General features: G+C 34.8%; 1 protein-coding gene and 1 long non-coding RNA gene across 4 annotated transcripts in view; one reads left to right on the top strand and one right to left on the bottom strand.

The window, feature by feature from the left end:
• Positions 1–14281, top strand: part of LOC136035709 (uncharacterized) — a 74332-nt gene that overhangs the window by 21521 nt on the left and 38530 nt on the right. The gene's annotated exons all lie outside the window — the stretch shown is intronic.
• LOC136035710 (uncharacterized) overlaps positions 1–14281 on the bottom strand; it is a 34573-nt gene that overhangs the window by 6228 nt on the left and 14064 nt on the right. The gene's annotated exons all lie outside the window — the stretch shown is intronic.

Below are 14281 nucleotides of genomic sequence, written 5' to 3' on the forward strand. Positions count from 1 at the left end.
TCAGAAAAGGTTGATCTTGAACCAGCTTTTGGGGTCATGCACTCTTTGCGACAAATTTTATAGGTCAAACCATTTAGCATGTTGCTTAACTTTATGGCATCACTAAGTAACTATGATAGTAATGAAGAGTAGGAATTAAGGATAAAGATATAACTTGTATATTCTTAAAATATATATTAAACATTAAATACTAGCTCTTTCTGCGGTTTAACAAGAAATTCAGAACAAAGAGATAGAAATTCATAGAAGAAACTTAAAACCAAGGTTTTAAGTAGAGGCAATATAGCATTAGCTAGTCACTGTTTCTTTTTAATAGTGTTTTAATAAACAGTGTCAACTTTGACGAAATCACAAAAATTTACTAATCAAAATGTTTCTTTTCATAACAACATAGCGTATCTTTCTACTTTTTAAAGCTCTTTATATTTGCTTAAGTTACAGAATTCATAATTTTATAAGAAAAGTCTATTTCTGAAATTCCACAACTGCCATATCTATTTTTTACATGTCGATGTCTACTTCAACAATGGCTAGTCCTGTCAGTTTAGAGCTCTTCGTTAGTATTTTCTCCTCTATTCACCCTAAAATATTTGAATAAAGACCAAAATCGTCAGAAAAATATTAACTCTAATAAAGATGCGTGTAGGTATGTATTTCAAACTATGAATGTGATTCGAAATTCTCCTTAAAAAATAAATAATTATGTGTTTGTTATTTTTGTATTTGATAAGCATAGATTAGTGATTTAAATTCTCAGGGTTTCAAGCTGTGGTAGATTTCTAATTAATTTTCTTAATCTTGAGGTTTCCATAAATTCAACTCAAATTTTAAATCTCGGTATGTCTGTTGAGCAAGAAAATAAAAATTTGAAATTTGACTCAGATTTAGCATTAAGTAAGAAAATTATCATCTAAAAATTTTGATTTATAAATAACTAATCGTGGAAATATGATTTGACGGTATGTATCAAAATAAGTATAAAATTATCAACGGCATACTTAGCAGTTTAGACAATTTTATGGACAAATATATGCAACCCCTGTACAAAAACATAGCCATATTTTGTGACTGGTTGGTATTGACAAGGTGAAAATTTCTGAAGTTATACTGTAGTTGTATTCTGTTTCCGTGGTTAACTCAAGTTGTGTGAATTTCCACTTTTTATCAACATATTATTAGGAAATGTTTGAAAAAAAAAACCGGTGCCATTCCACTGATTCAAACTGAGAATTCAGAGACCCATCTATCCCTGCTAAATAAAAAATAAACACATAATTGTTTGCCTTCTTTTATAAACAATTTTCCGAAAATCTGTTCTTCGTAAATGATTACTCCAAGCTTGGAAAGATTATTTCGACTCCCACACTTAGTTTTAAGCATATACTTATATGACCCTTTGTTAAAGTTCTAAGGATTTTTGCCTTTATTTTAATGTTTTAGGATGAAGAGAGGAGCTAATATGAACAATATTCGCCACCATTTGCTCACCAAAATCTAAAACTTAAATTAATAATTTTTCTACTTCACATACATTTACTTTCTATTATACATATCCCCTAGAAAACAGCAATGTTGTAAGAACCACCCTGTTTTGCAAACAAAAGCACACCCCAAAAAAACAAAAAACAGACAGCCGAAAAAGTAATGATACTAATTTATTCGCCTTAATGTCATAGCAAGACTCAAAAACAAATTTTTGACAGTTAAAAGAAGTGAATATTTCGCTTTTTAACCCCGTTGTGACAGCACAATCCTGAAATATCATTTCGACAGCCTAAATAAGCTAGGATTTTAAATTTCCTCTCCGTGTTATTATGAAATGATGACTTTCGCCTCCCAGTTGGCTTTTGTGGTAATACAGACAGATTACTTGGATTAAACTAAATATAATTAAATAATTTTTGGCGGTATACATCCTTAGTAAAATCTAACCGAGACTGCACAAATGAACGGATGTCTTGTTTCAAACTTGTTTGCAAAACAAAATATTCTTAATAATGAAAAACTTATTAAAAACTCAACTATTAAAAACAATTAAAACGAAAAACGTTCGTCTTAACCAGAATCAGAGCAAGTGGTTCCAACCACGTATCCACCAATACATCAAGGGGGTGCCCCTCTGGATCCGCCACTGATCAAACTACAATCATTTTCTGTTACAAGTAAAAAATAAGCTTGTAAATGAAGATCTTACGAAGAAAACCTTCCGTAACATGACGCTTGGCTATCTTGTTTAATGTCCCTATTTTTTTTCGTTTATGTCCTATTAAGGATCATCAAAATGACTTTTTGATTCCAATAAATATACGCATTTTGAGTTCCATTAATTTATCTACCTTTTCGGTTTTTGAAATATTTATTTTCTGGATGTTGTCTTCGAAAGGTCTTCCGACATAAATTAAGAAATCATAATGAATGGAGATTTGAAACCCAAACACTTTTGAAAATTGTTTATATAATTCTGGTTTTGCTTATTATAATATTATATATTATATTATATGCATTATATTATGTATATATATTATTATATAGCTTATTATTATATTATTATATATATTTGGTTTTGCTTTTATCATACAATATGTAAATATTGCAATGCTGCTGGATCTTTTTATATTCTGCACAAATCCTAAGTCATAAGTTTAAAGAGAAGTCACGCACTTTTAACTAAAAATGTTCACAGTAAGTTTGGATTAACACTAATTTGTCTAATATGGAAATAATCTCTATATTGTCGAGACACACATTTTCTATAATATACATTTTTTGCAGTTTAGCAACTGGTTTTTACTTATTTAGATTAACCCTATTCTGAACTACGTACGATAAGATAAAAACAAGTTTTACAACTAAAAGTAAGGAGTAACACCAAAACTAAAAACAAAGAGAAAGTATTACATATATGCCCGTTCTTTCCTCATTACCTTGCTTTTTTGGAACTTTTAAAAGGTTTATCAATTTAATTAAGCGGTCCCCGAGTTTCAGGACTCATTCTATGAAATGGACATGCAGTCAAAATGTAGTGTCAAAAGTGAGGTATTTAGGAGGGAATAACCCTCTCATAATCATAATAAATTCTGTTTGTTTTAAGTTTTAATGTTGCTTCTTATTTTCAGTTGGAAAAACCTTTTGTATGTAATTTAAGCTCGTTTTTAAATAATGCCAGGAAATCCTGCTTGTATTCCATGGAAAATTCCTTCCCTCCACGGAAACCCCCTTAATGGAAAGCTCTTCCCATGTTAAATACCAAATCCTCCCCCCAAAAAAGTGAATTTATCCCCAGGTAGCTCCATTTTAGCGGAAAATTCCCCTAGAAAAATTTTTGCGGACGATTCCGAGTGAAAATTTTTTCTTAGCGCTCTTTTGTATGAAAAGATTTAAATTTTGTTGGTTTTTGAAATAATGCCGGAATTCTCTCCTCTGTGTACCCCGGTCCCCCTGAACAATTCTCGTTAATATCTCCACATGTAAAATTGAGTTGGCAAAGAGAAAGTAATGCAAAGAAAAGAATTTTGTATGAGAATTCTAGCCAAATCCCCCAGTATAAAAATTTGCTTTTGAAAGTTCATCCTCCAGAAATTACATTCTCCATGGAAAATTATCTCTATGGGAATTCTCCCTAGTGGAAAATACACCCCCCCTGGAAAAAAGAGAATCCTATATACTTCCCAATGAGAAATGTTATGTAAGTAAGTAAGTACTTTTATTACCCGAAAATTCATTGAAATTATATCGGAGTATGAATGGAAAAAAAAAGAAAATTACACTATGAACATAACCATAAGTATACACACACTATGTACACCAACAAAACTACTGACACATGATAGCTAGCCACGGGTTCATCTTTCCCTTAGCCTTTTCCAGGAAATTCTCTACAACCCGGTTAATACAAACTGTTGAATCAGACACTCCATAATTACGCATGATATATGAGTTCCTCCTCCACGGTGGAAGTCTCAGAAGGAACATCGCGAATCGAAATAAAAGAACTCTTTGTACACTTTTGTACACTGAGTGGACGACAAATAATTCCAAAAAGGTGCTATAAACAGCACATGTCGAAGGGGGGCAATGGCATTATACAGCGACGTAAGATATCTACAGGAGAATGGATGTCTGTTACCAATGATTGATCCGTAAGCAATCCGTATTTCTGCCTATACGTGTCGTACAAGTAACGTTCCTGTGAAGTAGAGGCTTTGACTGTTTGGTAAACCCACGTAGGTAATACTCTCACGTGGATTAACAGCTGAATCACCTAAAAGAATTTCTTCCTCATAATACCCCGCGCTGAAGAAGAGTACGGCCGATTTAGACACATTAAAAGATAAACCTATTTTATTATATTCACTACTCTAAAAATCAAAATTCTTCGATAGTCGATAGGCAGATCTGTTCAATTTAAGTAGGTCATTTTTATACGTTATCAACGAAACGTCACTCCCCTTCGAAACACAAGACATAGCTACCTGGACTTGTGCCAGCCGAATGCCATTGTTATACAAACTCGGAGACACAACTGAGCATTGCTTGACCCCCTTGCGAACCGGTTCAACAACGGATTTAGCCGGGCTTGAAAGTATTTCAATTTAAGCTCTAAGGCTATTGTACATATAAAACACAGCCCTGACAATACACAGATTTAGCCCTTGTTTATACGGTTCTAATAAGATCTGCCCATGCACTGACGAGTCAAACGCCCAGCTTACATCAAAAGAAACAATAGATAATTGGTCACTTGCTGCCTCAGAATCAGACAAAATAGCAGCAAAGGTGAACAGAGCATCAGCACAACCAAGACCTATTGTAAAGCTAGACTGGTGGTTTGGTATTTGGCAAAATTTCTAATATTTGGCAATATCAGCATTTCAAAAGGCTTACATAAAACTGGCGACACAGTAATTGGGCAATAGGAGGAGCATATATTAGCTGGCTTTCTTTTTTTCAGGTTGGGTGTAAGTTGTCCTCCACAGAAAACATCGGGCACAATACTGACTACGAAAATGATCTGGTACAATAATGTTAACATTTCATACAAAAGACAAGTACCATTCACAAGGTAAAGTGCACACAAACCATCAACTCTGCGCAGTTTTTTCTTTTTCAACTTAAAGATAATTTTCAGTTACATCCGAAATAGTTACGGTAAAGTCCTGAAGATTCGAATTCGATAGCACGGTTTCAATGTGCTCAATATATGGCCTTGCTACACTGGGATCCGGGGCACTAAATTCGCTCATTAAGTAGGCTCGCTAGTCGTTTGGGTCACAAGGCATGGACTTAGGCGTTTATTAGCGGTGTTTAACGTGATATTTCCATAGACGACTTGGATCGTTGATTATTCTCTCTGTATATTCAAGTTTCATATTTGTACGATGCTGCTTGAGGGCTTTCTCAAATTTACGTTTTGTGTGTACACGGAGACCGTTCAACACACTGGATTTAGGGTGATCGCCTTCCCTCCATACCGATAACTAAAACTTAGCATCTTGACGCGCTTCCACCAGCTCTCGATTCTTTGAGAACCCTAGGATTTCAGTATGTTTACGAATTTTCATAACGGGAATAGCAGCCTTTTCTGCAGTTAGTAGTGCATGGGTGATTTCAGTACAAAAGTCATTGGCCTGTATTTTTGTTTCTTGGATATTCCTTTGCACGTTAGCTTGGAGGAGATTATATGGTGCATTGATCTTCTGAAGTGTCTTTTCGAGCACTTTCTGATAAAGAGGGAAGTCGGCCTTTAACCAGTCCTTTATTTCGTACCACTGTGAGGTACTTTTTTCCCTAGGAATACACACATTAACATATGCTTCAAGGGGGATATGGTCGGTGGAGTGACTTCACATTAGCACACTAACAGTGCCACTAACGGTTAATGTGCATGCTACATGGTCTATATTTGAGAGTGAACCACTAGTGTTTACGAAAGTGAAATCATTGTCTTTTGGAAGCACACCATACTGATTTTTCAGTGTGATTATGATCAATTGGGACCGAAAGGACGAGTCGTCAGCTAAATCACAATTATAGTCTCCTATTATAATACATTTTTGAGGAACTTTGCAAGAGCATGCACTGCCTTTGAAAATCGGTTATCTGATTCTTTGTCGCTGTAGTTTGTGGGGAGGTAGACATTGACGATCACAAGATTCCCAGCTCTTATAACCACAAAGTTTTTAATTGTATGAAGACACTCGGAATCAACTACAGAGCTACATCCGATCGCTAGTCCACCATAGGCCTTCCACGTTGACGAAACTTTGCTTTAAAAAAAATGTATGATTGTCTGAAAACTTGAGGAGGCTGAAACTATCATTTGTCAGCGAATGCTCTTGGATGCACTGACATAATTCTTCAATTAAGGAGATTCTGTGAGACACACCTCCGTTCATGTTCCACGACAAGATCTTAGTCTTTGCATTCTGTTCATTCATCGGAGCGTGTTTGCTTTCCAATTTGCTTTTTCATCTCAGGGAAACCACAACGGGGACAAACCTAAGGAGCGGTAAACACAGCTGAAACGTGACAGAATTTCTGGCAGTTATAAGCATCGTTTTAGAAGGCACACAAATTCTTCAATTGCAAAACGTTCATATCCAGACCTAGCTGATAAGGGGAAGAAAATTACAACTAATAGGTTCGACGTCCACCACACTGCTCTGTGCTTTGGAAACCTGAAATGGAGTTTTTCACCTTATCGTCATCATATGTTGTCGCGATGTTTTTGATCACGCTTATAAAAACTGTGGATTTTACCCTAGCTCCTGCACTTTGCGTTTTCTAGTTGATAGAAGATGCAATGCTGTTTGCCTTGTCCTTAGTTTTAAATACAAGCCGCCATTTAGATCGGTCTCTTTTCAATTCAACATCATCGACTGACAGGTTTTTTCTACACATACTCGTCAAAAATTGTTTTCATACCTCTGGCGTGGTAGTGGGGGGAGGGGCTTCAGAACTACAGAATAGGGTAGTGGAGAAAGTCTATCTTGTCCAGGATTGGATTGGTTTCCATAACTTACAGATTTTTGAGAGGCCTTGGGGTTGAGACTTGGTTATTGCGCTCGAGGAAACCCGAGAACTGCCGTCGCATTTCATTCCCCTTCGATATAAATCTTGCACCTAATTCTGCTCTACTGGCCAATACTTCTTATGGATCAAATATAATGAACATGGTAAGTTCTATTCTTTCTTTAGAGCATCTTGCAAATAGCTTACCAATATCCATTAAATTGTCCTCATCTTCAACGTATTTCATAAATCGATCACCAGTTTTTGCCTCCTTAGTCAACAATTCCTTTGCCTTTAAGATTGAGTCTTTATAAAAAAAAAATCCACAGCACGTTTCAAAAATATTTCCTTCTTTATCCCGCTAGCAATTGAACGCGATACGTAGTTCAACACAGGATTTAGTATCACAGTCTCCCCCACGCTTGAGACAAGCTACTGAAATCACCCTGGAAAAAGGGAAGCACAAGGATCCCCTCACCTATTCTCCACAATTTACGGGTAGCCGAATAATGGCGAGTACAGTATGGTGCTTCTTGGAGGTTTCTTCCTCTGTTTTGCTTGTTTTGAGAAAATATCAGCACCTTAATGATATGGGAACAAAGATGGCGCTATATGACATTGGTAATGTAGATGACGGGCCAATCTACTTGAGAAAAAAAATAGTGCTAATAAAAATACCCAGAGAAAAAGACCTATTCTAGGGACTGGAGAAAATCTATCAAATAAACTTAACTATAAAACTATCTTTAGAGGGTATAAATCAATGTGAAAATAACCTCAAAGTAATGCAATAGCCTTATCCCATTAACAGCAAACAAGCAAACTCAGCTGCAATAAGACTTTATTTTTCTTTTCTTTTTGGAAAATTTTAGGACTCATGAACCTTTACCAAGGGCTGTGGGGGTCTTGTTATCCCTAAATATATATTTAATGGACTTTTCACCAATTTTAAACATACAGACTATCTTAATTTTGATTGGACGACTTTAAGAAAAAAAAGACAAACACGCACCTGTGATCTTTCTTCTGAAAAAAAAAAGAAAAAAAACTCTGTATACCCTAAATCTGATGGAGTAATTTTCTATAATGTTTCCTGTCTTTTAAGGGGTGTTTCGCCCATTTTTAGAAAATCAGGCGATTTCCCTAAGGCTTGCAGGTTTTTATGGGTGACACTAAACTTAGTCAATCTTATCTATTTTGAAACAGCATAATGAGAGAATTTTTTAATCATATTTATTGATATCAAAATTGATTTTTCTAGATTTTGGCTACTAACTAGTCATGGCACTCACTACTTCTAAGCATATTCTTGATATAGCTTTCAGCTTTTATGTTTCATGGTAGTTATACCCCCTCCATTACACCCAATTATTTAAGAATATACTATGGTTCTTATCATTTATTCACCACCTCTTTGTTCATTTTAAACGATTCAGAAGTAAATTATATACTGTTGAATACCTTAAATCATTTTAGAAAAATATGTAATAAATAGTATTTGATAAAAATTCACACGTATTTAAATGTTCTGGAACAGGTTAAGATTTCCCGTGCAAGAATTCGTCATTTCAGGAGAAATAGAGAATTTTTTAAAATGTTTGAAAATATTAATTGACAAAATATTAAAGCTAGTCAAAGATGTACTCTGTTTAAAAACGGAATATTTTTGGTATATTTCATCAATTTAGTTATGCTCATTGCTGCTCGTAATATGTATGAGAAAAACAGTACTAAATATAGTAAAAAGCTATTTATCCCTAAATATTCAGTAAAAAGATATTTATCCCTATTACTCTTTATTTTCTCCTAAGATTTCTATTTTATTTTCAATTTTGATTTAAAATAGTAACAACAGCAAATCCTAGAAAAGAACCTAAACAGAAATAAGAAAATTTTATTTTCAGATTCTAATTTTTCCTTATTTCAAAATTAGTTTTATCTATTCCTCCCAAGATCCTTAATATATCTAACCACCCCCAATTTCTTTAATTAGTTCATATGACAACTTATCCTCTAACGAATTTAATACAACTAATCAGATCTCTCAACTCCTTTATCAACTCTTCTTCTTTAGTTTTTGTTTTATATATTAAGGTTGCCTCATTATACCAAAAACCCTGATATAAACACAAGTCACTACTCATGCTACACCTTAATCATTTCTTAGGATTTACACTTTAAAAATTGTACATTCTAAATGCTAATAACGCACTATCCTTTTAGGGAGGTTAATATATCCAATGACATCCCTTCTCGAACTATCTATCACCTTGTATAACATTAATCTTTTTTTATAAGTCTAGTTTTGATATTAATGATATTCTGCTTTTGCAATAAGGCTAGCATGCCTTACCCCCCTCCCCCTAAAAAAGAAATCGTTACTAAAATATAATGAAATTTATAGCTTCTATTCATCTCTATTTTGAGCATTTATAGAAATTCAAAATAGTGGATACTTCAGTACATACATGTACGCTCTTCTTTTTTTACCCCTTCCAATTATCTTTTATTTATTCTTAACTCCAGTCTAAAATAATAATTAAACTTTAGGGTACTATTAAAAAATAAGCAAAGTTGTTCTTCTCTTTAATCAATTTCTATGAAGTGGCAAATTTTCAGTTTTTAGTTATAATATTGTATATTGGTAATATTTTATCCATTCAAGAGAAAAAGAAAAACCACTAAAAAAAAACTTCCTTGACCCTGTAATTCACACATCTGAAGTTTATCTTTTCACTTATTTTCTTCTCATCAAACAGTTCGTGGTAACGAACTGTAGTAAGGAGCGACCCGGCTCAATAGTAAACGAAACTCTAAAAAACGGTGCTAAAATATTTGATGCTAAAATATACATAAAAAGAATCAGATTTTCATGTTGATTATAAATATATAAGTTTCATCAAATTTAGTCTTTGTCATCAAAAGTTACGAGCCTGAAAAAATTTGCATTATTTTAGAAAATAAGGAAAAACACCCCCTAAAAGTCCCAGAATCTTAACGAAAATCACACCATCGCATTCGGCGTATCCGAGAACCGTATAGCAAAATTTTTAAGCTCCTATCTACAAAAATATGGAATTTCGTATTTTTTGCCAGAAGACAAATCACGGGTGCGTGTTTATTTGTTTTTTGTTTTTTTTTCCAGGGATCATCGTATCGACCAAGTGGTCCTAGAATGTCGCAAGAGGGCTCATTCTAACGGAAATGAAAAGTTCTAGTGACAAAAAAAATTGGAGGGCACCTAGGCCCCCTCCCACGCTCATTTTTTCGCCAAAGCCAACAGATCTAAATTTTGAGATAGCCATTTTTTTCCACATAGTCAAAAACCATAATAACTATGTCTTTGGGAATGACTTACTCCCCCACAGTCCCTGGGGGAGGGGCTGCAAGTTACAAACTTCGACAATAATGGTTATTGGGAAGTGTACAATCGTTTTCAGGGGATTCTTTTTTGGTTTTAGGGATGGGGTTAAGGGGAGGGGGCTATGTGGGAGGATCTTTCCTTGGAAAAATATGTCATGGGGGAACAGAAATTCAATGAAAAGGGCGCAGGATTTTCTAATATTACTATAAGAAAACAATGAAAAAATAAACACGGAAAAGTTTTTTCAAATGAAAGTAAAGAGTAGCATTGAAACTTAAAACGAACAGAGATTATTACGCATATGAGAGGTCTTAAAAATATTTTAGCATAAAGAGCGAGGTATTTAGGAGGAGATAAATACCTCGCTCTTTATGCTATAGTATTTTTAGTAATTTCAACTATTTATTCTACTGCCTTTTTGATTCAGGGGTTTTCTTAAAGAATTGGGACAAAACTTACGATTTAGTGTAAAGAACGAGGTATTAACGAGGGTACAAACCCCCTTATATACATAATAAAAATTAAAGAATATAAAAGTTTGTTACGTAAGTTAATTCTTAAGTTACATATATTCTTTACTTATAGAAAAATTCGTTAAAGATTAAAATTTATAGTTGCCTTTTTATGTAACCGAAAAATTGCATGGCAACTAGGCCTCCTTCCCCATCCCTTATTTCTCAAAATTGTCTGATCAAAACTAAGATAAAACCATTTAGCAAAAAAAGGAATTAATATGCAAATTTCATTTTAATAGTTTATGTGTGGCCAAAATTTAATATTTAATATGCCAAAATCAAACATGCATTAATTCAAAAACGTTCAGAAATTACATTAAAAAAAAAACACTTTTTTTGACTGAAAGTAAGGAGCGACATTAAAACTTAAAACGAACAGAAATTACTCCGTATATGAAATTGGTTGTCCCCTCCGCAATCCCTCGCTCTTTACGCTAAATTTTGACTCTTTGCCACAATTTTGCTTTTTAAAACAATTAAAAGCTTTAGCGTAAAGAGCGAGGGATTGCAGAGGGGACAACCCATTTCATATACGGAGTAATTTCGTTTTAAGTTTTAATGTCACTCCTTACTTTCAGTCAAAAAAACTAGTTTTTTTTATGTAATACTAACATGAAGCAGACAAAATCAGACAAGACAGCCAAGACATAATTATATCCTGAGAAGAAAACTCCACCGACTCAGTGTGAAAACTCAATAGAGATCACAGCTTAGATATACAACACAGTTATGAAGACTCGATGTATTTTTGGGACACAGTGCTCGGTAGCGATCCTAGCGGCTGGAGACAGGAAACAGGCAGTCTGAATTTAAAAGTCGGAGCAATTGGACTAACGTCGTGAATAGAATCATAAAATTGTGATTCATTTCTATGTGAAAATTATGCCGGTTGGAAACAAAACAAAATTGCTTTCCCACCTATGATGTTGTAGTACAATCTAAGAGTCGGAGCGTGGGCTTGGAGGAGGTGCTAAGTTGAAAGACCCCAACCTAATCTCAGCCTACCAGATAGCACAACAAGATACCTAAACGAACTAAAAATATCTGACCCTAAGGGAAATCTTAAAACGCAAAAGGCTACCAAAATATGGTCAACCTTGCGCTGGAAAATTCAAAAAAATATTACTTTGACTTGACTCTATTAAACAGGAAACGATATACATGAATATTATGCAAAGGAGTAAGGGAGGCAAATCGTTTTGACTCTTTTAACAATAGAGAGAAAAAGAAAGAAAGAACGAATTACACCTCAATAACTCACACGCAGTACAAAGAGAAAGAGAGAGAGAGAGAGAAGAATTGAAAAAAAAATTAACAAAAAAATCGACTCAATAAGACACGGATGGGACTTGTAAACTAATAAGTAAATCACTTTGAATTCAGTCCCAGCTATTATAGGCAAAAAGAACTGTCCGTTTTCATTTCTTTTTATGTGTATAGAGGGATGTTGACTCACTTGTTAAATCAAATAGTTTATATTTATTGGCAATCTCAGGAAGTTGATATATTAAACTTTGTCTTGAGCTCTCATTTTTAATAAAAAGAAAAAGAAACTCATACCTTACTTTTGATAAATGGCTATATTAATTTTCAACCAAAAGTTTCATGTTATTGAAAAAATTATCTCTACGCTGGATTTCTAAAAACTATATGCCTATATTGAGGTGAAAAATTTGTTGTAAATGAAGAATATCAAGAAATAAAAAATATACTTTGGTTTCAGATAATTCTTTTGTCTTCCTGGGGTTTGTTAAAAAATGGTCCAGGATTCTTATTGACTTGTTTTAGACAATTTGGAGTCCTTGTAAACGGGAATGGAATGTCAACATCCAAACGGTTGGGCAATATTGAAAATAACATTCAACTAATGAAAAATATAATTTTCTCATTATTTGGTAAGGAAACAGGAATTTTACTCTATGCAAAGAGCCGAGATTACAGGACAATGTTACCTCGAGTCTATTAATATGCGCTTTAAAAGACAGAGTTGAATCAATGTAGATACCTAAATATCTAAATACATCCACTGTCCTTATGGAGGAAATTCCAATACTAATAGATTTAGATGACACACGCTTCACTGCTCTCAAACTTCTCTCAAAAACCACAGAATCTTACTTCTCTAGGTTAGGTATTAGTCGACGAGCCTGAAACCAAGAATTTATATTAAAAGTAACAGTTTCGAGGGCTGCTTGTAGGTTCCCACCGTTGCCCACCTTCAAGCTAATTGCTGTGTCATCTGCAAACAATATTGGCAATTGATCCAATATTTTCAGATTCTGCACCAGTTATAAGTGGGATACCCCAAGGAAGTATCCCTGACCCCACCCTCTTCTCTATATATATTCATGATTGCGAGGATGTTCTACAAAACCCCATCCCTCTCTACGCTGATGACAGCAAACTAATTGGAATTGCCAATGGAACACAGCAAAATGACTTGAATAGTCTCTCCTTATGGGCTTCCACCTGGATGATGGAGTTCAGCCCATCAAAATGCAAAGTCCTTCATATGGGTCCCCACAACAATCAGATTTCATTTTTTATGCTGGATAAATCTGGCAATCGTATCCAAGTTGAGGCTGTTGAGAGTGAACAAGACTTGGTTGAACGAGAACGATCGTTGACAGGAAGTTTAAGATCCATGAGCACACTATGCAACAAGTTGCTGAGGCCAACAGAGCCCTGGGACAAATTAAACGAATCATAGCATCGTGCCATCCTCTGATAATAAGAAAATTATATAATGCTCTTGTAGGACCACATTTGGAGTTTGGCTGCCCTGTTACAAATCCTCAATATAAGGGAGATGTGGCAGCAGAGAGCGTACAGAGAAGAGCAACTAAGATTTGTGCCCCACACCAACAGATTTCCTACCCTGAAAGTCTGTGTTGGCTGAAGATACCCATATTGGTTTACCGGTGGCACAGAGGAGATGTCGTTTTTGTCAAGAAAATGTACCAGAACAACATGGCTAACTCCATGTTTACTCCCTCCCTTGCCACTATGACACGAGACCACTTAATAAAGCTGCAACAAGAGCACTCCAGACGCAGAGAGGGGACGAACTTTTTCTTGGTACATGCTGTCTCAACTTGGAACAGTCTTTCCAATGAGACTGTCACTGGTGAATCGATTAATTCTTTCAAAAATGCATTTGATTTGGAGTGTATTAACAAGGAATGAAGGTACCAACGGGACGCCACACCCCATCAAACCCAATAATTGTGTCACTTCATAAATTCAACAGCGATATGTTCTACAGGAGGATGCAGTCCACCTTATCTCGCTGTAAATGTGATTTAAGGTAATTCATCGTCCGAAGGCCTGCAGTTTGAAAGGTCATTTATGTATATTAAAAAAAAGTAACTGCCCTAAAGCAGACCCTTGT

This window comes from Artemia franciscana, chromosome 14, assembly GCF_032884065.1.
Source record: "Artemia franciscana chromosome 14, ASM3288406v1, whole genome shotgun sequence".
NCBI classification, from domain to species: domain Eukaryota; kingdom Metazoa; phylum Arthropoda; class Branchiopoda; order Anostraca; family Artemiidae; genus Artemia; species Artemia franciscana.